The sequence below is a fragment of the Pteropus medius genome, unplaced genomic scaffold (assembly GCF_902729225.1).
Source record: "Pteropus medius unplaced genomic scaffold, Ma_sr-lr_union100, whole genome shotgun sequence".
NCBI lineage: Eukaryota > Metazoa > Chordata > Mammalia > Chiroptera > Pteropodidae > Pteropus > Pteropus medius.
The window spans coordinates 1-8,121 of record NW_024349227.1 but is presented as its reverse complement, the minus strand read 5'-3'; positions in this window follow the sequence as shown (position 1 = coordinate 8,121).

The following is an 8,121-nucleotide window of genomic DNA, read 5'->3' as shown; positions in this document are numbered from 1 at the left end:
CACCACTTCCTCCAACCTGCTTCCTCTGAAATCTCTTTCTCACTCATATTTGAGCTTCTCTGGTTTTCTCATTTCTTTCTAGTACACACTACCCTATGGGTGAACATTGACCTCTTTTGTTTAATTTCCCCAAACATACTCTGAAGATGTCGTGTGTATAGCAGGCTTTCACTGAACTTTAGATATCACAGAAGATCTTGAACTGTTAAAGAGACCTACTTAATATGGAAGATATCTATCCATGGTCTTAAAAACCACTGCTTGCTTCTGCTAGGGATTCCTTTTAGTCGATATTTATTTGGGATTTCCCCTGAGACGAGGATTTCTGGGTAACTAATTTCCTTGGGAGTGAGTGGATAGTAAGACAGGGAAGGGAGGGCATTACTAAAGAGAGAGCATTACTGAGGAAATTATTGTTGTTGCTGACAAAAACTCAAGTATCCTGGCCGCTCTCTGAAGTTGTGTGGAATACACCACAATTTGTCATCCTGAGGATGAGGACCTTGGGAACTTTTTTTCATCAACTCCCTCCCCTCACTGGTGGAGGCTTGCTAGCAGGACATCTGATCCATGCTGCAGGTCAGCTAAGCATGCTCCTGATGACAGGGACACTGGCCCTGTGGGACTGTTTGCAGTAGCCTCTAGGGTAGGGATATGAGCAAACAAAGCAAATACTGCGATTGGAAGTTGTCTTGAGTGTGCCAAAGTTGTAGGGCCCTAGTGATCTTGACAGTGTCCACTGTACACTTCAATATGCAGTAGATATCCTCACGTCTGTATACTCGCTTTCCTGCTCTGTCTGTTTTTGTTTTCTGGATTCATGTTTTCCTCTTTCTTGTTTATGTTCTCATTTTACTGGTGCCTATCCTCAATGAGCTGCCTAGAAAATGATGCATAGGAACTAAATTACTGAGCTCCTCTATATCTAAAACTGTCTTTGTCCAAATACTTGATCCGTAATTGGGCTGAGAATAGAAAACTGGGTAAAAAATAATGATCTTTTAGAACTTTTAAGGAATATCTTTTTTTGTATGATAGATTCTAATATTGCATTTAAGAAGTCAGAAGCTATTTTTATTACTAATCGTAGAGGACATTTGCCTTTATTCATCTACAAGGAAAATCATATATATATATATTTTTTTCTGAGAATATCTTTTTTGGTATGGTTTCTTCACTAATGGTCTCTTCTTTATTTTATTTTTTTCTTTTCTATTTACGGTTATCCTACTGGTCAGATGCTAGACCTCTTTGTGAATCCTGTAATTCTCTTATATTTTCTCTTGGTTTTCTAGACCATCATCTCTATGTCACACCTCCATCACATGCTTTCAGGATAGTTCCTTGACTTAGTATTTTAACTATTTTATTAATTAAACAAAATATTACCTTCATTAAAAAAAGTGTTCTGTTCTTTATGGATATAATGCCTACCCATATATCTCAGAGGATATTAATAATCATTTCTTTGTAAGTTCTATTCTGCTCTCTGTAAACTTCTGTTAATGGTAATTCTAGGTTATGTATTCATTTTTAAGGGTGAGACCCACATAAACCGTTTTAAGTTTTATGCACATGGGGAGATTGGACAGTAAGCTATTTTTTTTTCTTATTTGATGTAGTATCAGACAATGTTACTTGTCTCCCAGTATCCCTTGTCCCCTACCTGCTTTAAGTAATAGACTGCTCTCAGTTCTTTAAATATTAGCAGGACACATGGTTCCTCAGCTAGAGCCTGCCTTGGAACAGTCTCCAAATAGGTGCAACTTCCTGAAAAGGAAGCTGCTTACCCTCTACTTCCTCTTTTGACTGTGAGGACTGAAATGCTGACAGTGTACTCGTGAGCCAGATTCTACCATGCTGATGCAGACAATATCCAAGGGGATGTTGGAGCAACAAAAAGGAAGGGATCTGAACCCTGGATTACCTCGTTGGACAGAGATGCTGACCAACTTGAATACACTTCTGCCTCTGAACAGATGCAAAAGAGAGATGTAAACTTTTGCTTTTTCTTTCAGCAGCTAAGCTGATACCCTAACAAATTTAGAGGAATCTCCAAATATCGGTGTTTATTGGTGTCTTCTCTGTTGTTGACCGCTTTCTCCTGAGAATGATCCTCCAGGTTCCTGCTTGCTTCTTTATTAACTTGATATTTTACTATGCGAAATGAAGAGATTACTGCTTCTCTGCTTCACCCTGAGTCTCTCAGTCCATTTCCGCTGTCAGCATTAATAGAGTTTACTTTCATGAAATGATTGCTTCCATCCCTAGAAAGTAGAGGGGTTGCATTCACCTCCTTGTTTTAATAGAATGTTTTTCCTTCTTTTATGATAAGTTAATCTCTGTATTTTCCATCAGCGATTTGCTCACATTCTGTGCTGAATAATTATATCATAAATATAGAGTGTATGAAGTTACATGAGATGAAATTTGGTACTAATACAGCCCAACAAAAGATTATTTAGAAATTTCTGCTGCTAAATAGGAAACAAACTATAAATATGTGATTCATTCTCTCTTCAAGTTTTTTGACAGGGCCTGGAGACAATGAAGTTGGTAAATCAGACTTTCAGATGAAAAGTTACACATGAATGGAGACTATGGATTGAGCTACGATTTGTAATGAAGGAAGCACTAGGTCAGAAAAGGAACACGATTTTCCAAAAATTACTCTGATCCACAAATAATACTGCAAATAACTCTTAATCCTCTATGCCACTACTTTCTGATATTTTTAGGTTTAAAGATAAGATGAATTATTATTTATTATGAATATTTACACGTAATAAATGATGCATATTTATAAAAATAATATTTTCTCTTGATAATGAATTTTTTAAGTAGTTTTCTTTCTTTTATGTTTAGCTCAGCACCCAGTAAAACATTAATAATTCAAAAAATTTTAGACTATCTAATTTTAGTAGATATGCATAATTTAAACTTGCTGAAATGAAAATGAAAAATCAAAACCATGTAAGACATAAAAGCTATTTTCCTATTCTAAAAATGAAAAGGATATTTATTATCGCAGGGGTTATTTTACAAGGAACAGCGAATGACAATAGATAACGCATTCTGCCTCCGGTCATGAGTTTCTCAAGGAGCCAAATATATCATGTCTTTATAAAACTGAGATGATATAGTAAAGCATGAGTCAGCATGAACACTCTTTGCTAGGAGTCAAGCTATTGAGTTCCAGGCACATATGTGCTAGACATCTAAGTTTATAACAAAGATTAAAGCCTGGAAAATCTAGAGAAATGCAAGTATACTATCTCTCTTAAACAAGTAGTTCCCAAATTGGCTAGTTTTACATTTATGTCTATGACCATTTTTGAGTTAATTTTTTTTTCTTTTTGCTTATGGATGTCCAATTATTCTGGTACCATTTGTTGAAAAGACTACCCTTTCTCCATTGAGTTAGGCTGGCACCTAGCCTACAATGAATTAACCACATATATGCTAGTGGATTTCTGGACTCTAGTTTTTACATCGATAACTAAGTCCATTTCAAAGTAATTACCACAACTTCTTACTCACTGTTTACAGTTAAGTCTTAAAATCAAAAAGTATGAGTCTTTCAACTTCTTATTCTTTAACAAAATTGTTTTGGCTATTTTAGGTCCTTGGCTTATCCATGTGCTACATTTTAGAAATAGGCCATGAATTTGTAAAAAAAGAAAATCTGCAAAGGTCTGGATCGGAAAGCTTCGAATGTCTAGATCAGTTTGAGGCAAATTGATATCTTAGTAATGTTGAGCCCTCCAATCCATGAACATGGATTATCGCTCCATTGAATTTGGTTTTCTGTTTTTCATTCATGAATGTTTTGGAGTTTTCAGCTAACATGTACCACACAGAGCTTGTGTCATTTAAAAACCTTATTATTTAAATAAGTGGCAAACATACAGAGAGGTGCAGAGAGGTGCCAGGTACCTTTAACCAGTTTCTCCCAATGGTAATATTTAGAGAACAAGAATAATATCAATAATATCAGGAAACTGATATTGGCTCAACGTATGTATTTAGTCTTATGCTATTTTATCACAGTGTAGACTCACGTAACTGCCACAGCAATCCAGATACAGAAGCATTCTATCACCACAAAGATCCCCTTTGAGCTACCGCTTTATAGTCATGCTCAACCCTCTCCCCTGGCCCACCATCCCTAACACTGGCAACTACTGATTTGTTCTCCAACTCAGTCATTTTGTCATTTTGACAATGTTTTATGAAAGACTCTTAACAGTGTGTAATCTTTTGAAAATGGCTTTTGTCACCCAATAAATTGACCTTGAGATGGTAGTACTTTTAAAATTTCAACTTCTAATTTTTCATTGCTAGTATGTAGAAATACAATTGATTTTTATGTATTGGCCATGCACATTGTGACCTTATCGAATTCTCTCATTAGCACTAGTAGGTTTCTATAAGTGCTTTGGAATTTACCAAATGAACAATCATGTCAAATGCAAATAAACACAGTTTTGTTTCTCCCTTTCCAAGCTCTATGCCTTTGACCTATTTTTCTTTGCCTTATTGCACTAGCAGAGACTTCTGGTATGTTGATGAGCAGGAATGATGACAGTAGCTATTCCTGCTTTGATTCCTCCTCATCTTAAGAAAAAAACATTCCGTACTGTTATTTGTAAATTATTTTTAACATGGATTTTCTTACTTTGATAGTTCTCATTCAAAGGTCAGGGAAGTATAGTGATAGTCCTACAAACTGCTATCCACTTGAGAATCACAGAAATACCACCACTAGGCAGGTACACAAACACAGCAGATCACTGTGAGATAAACTTGAACTAAGAATCCCTTTGTTGCCTGGCCCCTGTAGCTCCTATTTTAACCGGGGTCATGGTGACACTTTCTCTTCCCAGGTATCACAGCAGCTCAGGTACAACAAGTCTCTCAAAGTTCTTATGTACAATTACTTGAGTAAATTATTTAAGATTCCTTTGAGGAAGTACTGGAGAATTAGCACAATCCTTCTTGCTGGTCCTTCCTCATGGGAATCTGTCCTTTCTTTCAGGCTGAGAACTGGTGACAAAATTGCCTAAACGATTATAAGATGATTGGGCGAGAGATCAGGACTTCCTATCGAAGCGGCTGGCTTCATTTTCTGGATCCTTCGTTCTTAAACTCTTTTGATTATATATCAGTCAAGACTCATGTGGGCTGGCCTTTGCCCTAAGAAACACCATCTGTATTAAGCTTCTTCATCGATTCCTACAGGTCAGGATGTATCTCAGCCTTGCTGCCCTACATGCCTCACTCTTGAGGAAGCACTCATTCTCGGGGTTAGTATTAGCACAACTCCGAGAATAAACGCTTTCTTTAATTTTGCATCCCAGGCCATCTCTTGCATCACCCTAGTCCCGGCCCTCCAATAATCCTGAAGGTGAAGTGCTGCCACTTAGGCCTGGTATCTGGGGATTCTCTAAACCCCACGACTACTAGGTAGCCACATTTGATAATGCCATTTCTCCTAGCATAAGATGCCACCTACAGAGGGCCAGTCCCAACTGGTTTCTCTGTACTACTGGTCCCTGTCACTGGAGCATTCCTTATTGCCTTGGTAAATGGTACATCCTCAGGGTTCTCATGAAGAAAATAGCTGGTGCATGTTGTGGTTTTATAAAATAGATTATTCTAACATGTCTACTTCTCTGACACGTGGATGACATCCTAGTTAGTCTGCCATGGCCGTTCTGGCAGCTCGACACCGTTTCATAGGAACCATCATTTTTCTAAATTCCAAAAAGCATCCCAGAAGCATATAAGAACTGACTCCCAGGGCACTTGTCTGAGTGTTGAATCCTGTGTTATGGGAGAGTGTCCTTAATATGCTAAACTCTCTTGCATTTGGCTTTAGGACTCCTCCTAGGAATACTTTCCCAACTCTTAACACATGCTAGGCATGTTCTACAATCCTGCATATGATTTCTTTCCTCTCATAGCAGGTTCAACAAAATCTTAGTTCATGCTGAGGTTTGACTCCAGCAATATGTCTGATGCCTAGAAGGGAGATGTGGGCAGATATTGAAGAGGGTGATAATGAACTTATAAGTACCTGCCACGTTTGATCCTTTTGTATAATGTTAAAGCAGGGGCACAACCTATGACAAGTGGAAGTAGAATAATTATACAGGCTCTTTGAGTGTAGGGAAATCCGGAATTCAAGGACCTATAGCACATCTACCCACATATCCTCATGCCAAGCCTAAAGGAACCACTCCTTCCAGAAGAGCCCTGTCTTTTAGTAGGAGACTTGCCAGGGCTGAGAATTCAGTCTTTTTGAAGTTCTACTATTCTTTTGCAATTACATCCGGAGCCTGACCCTTAGCATGATTAGCTAGCTCCCAGCTACCTGAGATAAGAGTTTCTTTATGTACTGACAAGTCGGCCTCCTGGCTTTCAATCTTGGGTTGAATAGTGATTGAGTGCTTTGATTTTTCATTTTCAGCTACTGGGTGCTGAGCCTTCATCAAAGGTTCTCAGCCACTGAAATGAACAATGCTTATTATTGCTATTTGCACTGTACCTCTCAAGTGTCAGAGATATTGCACAAGCCCATGATCTGCCTCCATCTCTGTCCCATGCCAATTTGCCCGGTGAAAATGTTCATAGTTGCAATGCTACAGCAAGCCAGGACTATCAATCCTCCGGCTATCACCAGTTTTGAAGACTCGATTGCCAGTTGGCTGGTGGGTAATCGAATTCTAGAATCCCACTCTTACAGTGTGCTTCCCAGCTCCACTTGTATAAATTGTCTTCGGTCAGTTTCTCCACATTCACACGGATGAGAATTTTGATGGTGTGGTCTTCAGGAGGAAAAAAAGCCCGTGAGGGAAGCAGCAAACAGGGAAGGAAAGGAGCTGAACAAGGCTGTGTCTCTGGTTAAGTGTGGACTTCACTTGATCCATGGTGAGCTGTAGAGTATAAAGTGAACCACAGAGTTATCTACACTTGAGGCAAAGAACCAGGACTTGTGGCTCAATATCAGTTGGGCATCGGTTGCTCTTGGGGTTGGAGGTATAACTTCCTAGGTGCATCAGGATGAGGTAGCTCCTGTCGTCCCAGCACATTCTGTGGAGAAGTTCACAGTTCTTCGCCTTTAACTGCGGCATCGGCGGCATCTGGAGGGTGAACATACCATTAGTAAAGGCCAACGCTGAGATTACTCTCACTTGGCTGATTCGGGGTCCTGACAGGACACCATTATTAGTCAAACACTGAGATTACTCTTGCTTGGCTGGTTCAGAGTCCAGACAGGACACCATTATTAGCCAAAGTGTGGAAATTATCTTGGTGCAAAAAGAAGGTCGTGTTTTAGAAATTAGTCATGGGCACAGAATTTGGCTTAACCACGAATTACCTGAGAGGTTTTAGGACAGTTTACTTAATCTATCTGAACCTGATTCCTCTTCTAGGCAATGAAGAAGTGAAGAGCCATGGCACAGGGTTTTTTGAGGATTACTTATGAAAATCGATGTAACGTTCTGGTACACTACATGTTTTAAGATAAAAGCAAGTTTCTGGTCAAACATTCAAACTCTCTTTTTCTGTGGTTCTTCTTTTAAAGGAAGCAACCATTCAGTGGATTTATTATTTTTTTTTCTTTCTAAGAAGGTGAAATTTAGTTGTGTTTTCCTTAATGTTCCATAAAAGTTCGCTCTGTCTTATTTATTAATTCTTCTCGCTTATTTTTGAGAGATGAGCATTTTGGTTATCCTTGGTATGTAACAGTCATTCCAGCTCAGCTGAGTGGCAAAGATCACTTTAGGACAATTTCCTGAGCTTACTGTTTTGTTTAGACAACTATCTAAGGACAGCTATCGCCATTGGTGGGCAAGATGTAGAATCCAGTGTAGTTTCATCTGCTCCACTTAAGGATTCTAAATTTAGGGATTGATCTGGATGATCGGCGAGGCAGTGCCAGAGGGTTAAGAGAAACTTAGTCTTGGGGATAACAATTCATGAAGAATAACAGACGTGCCTTTCACCCGCTCCTCTCTTAGTGCTTTTAGACAAAATGCTGGGCTTCTCCCAGCTCCACGATCATTCTCATATTCAAAAACTATATTTACTAAACATGCCTTTCTTCTTAATTCC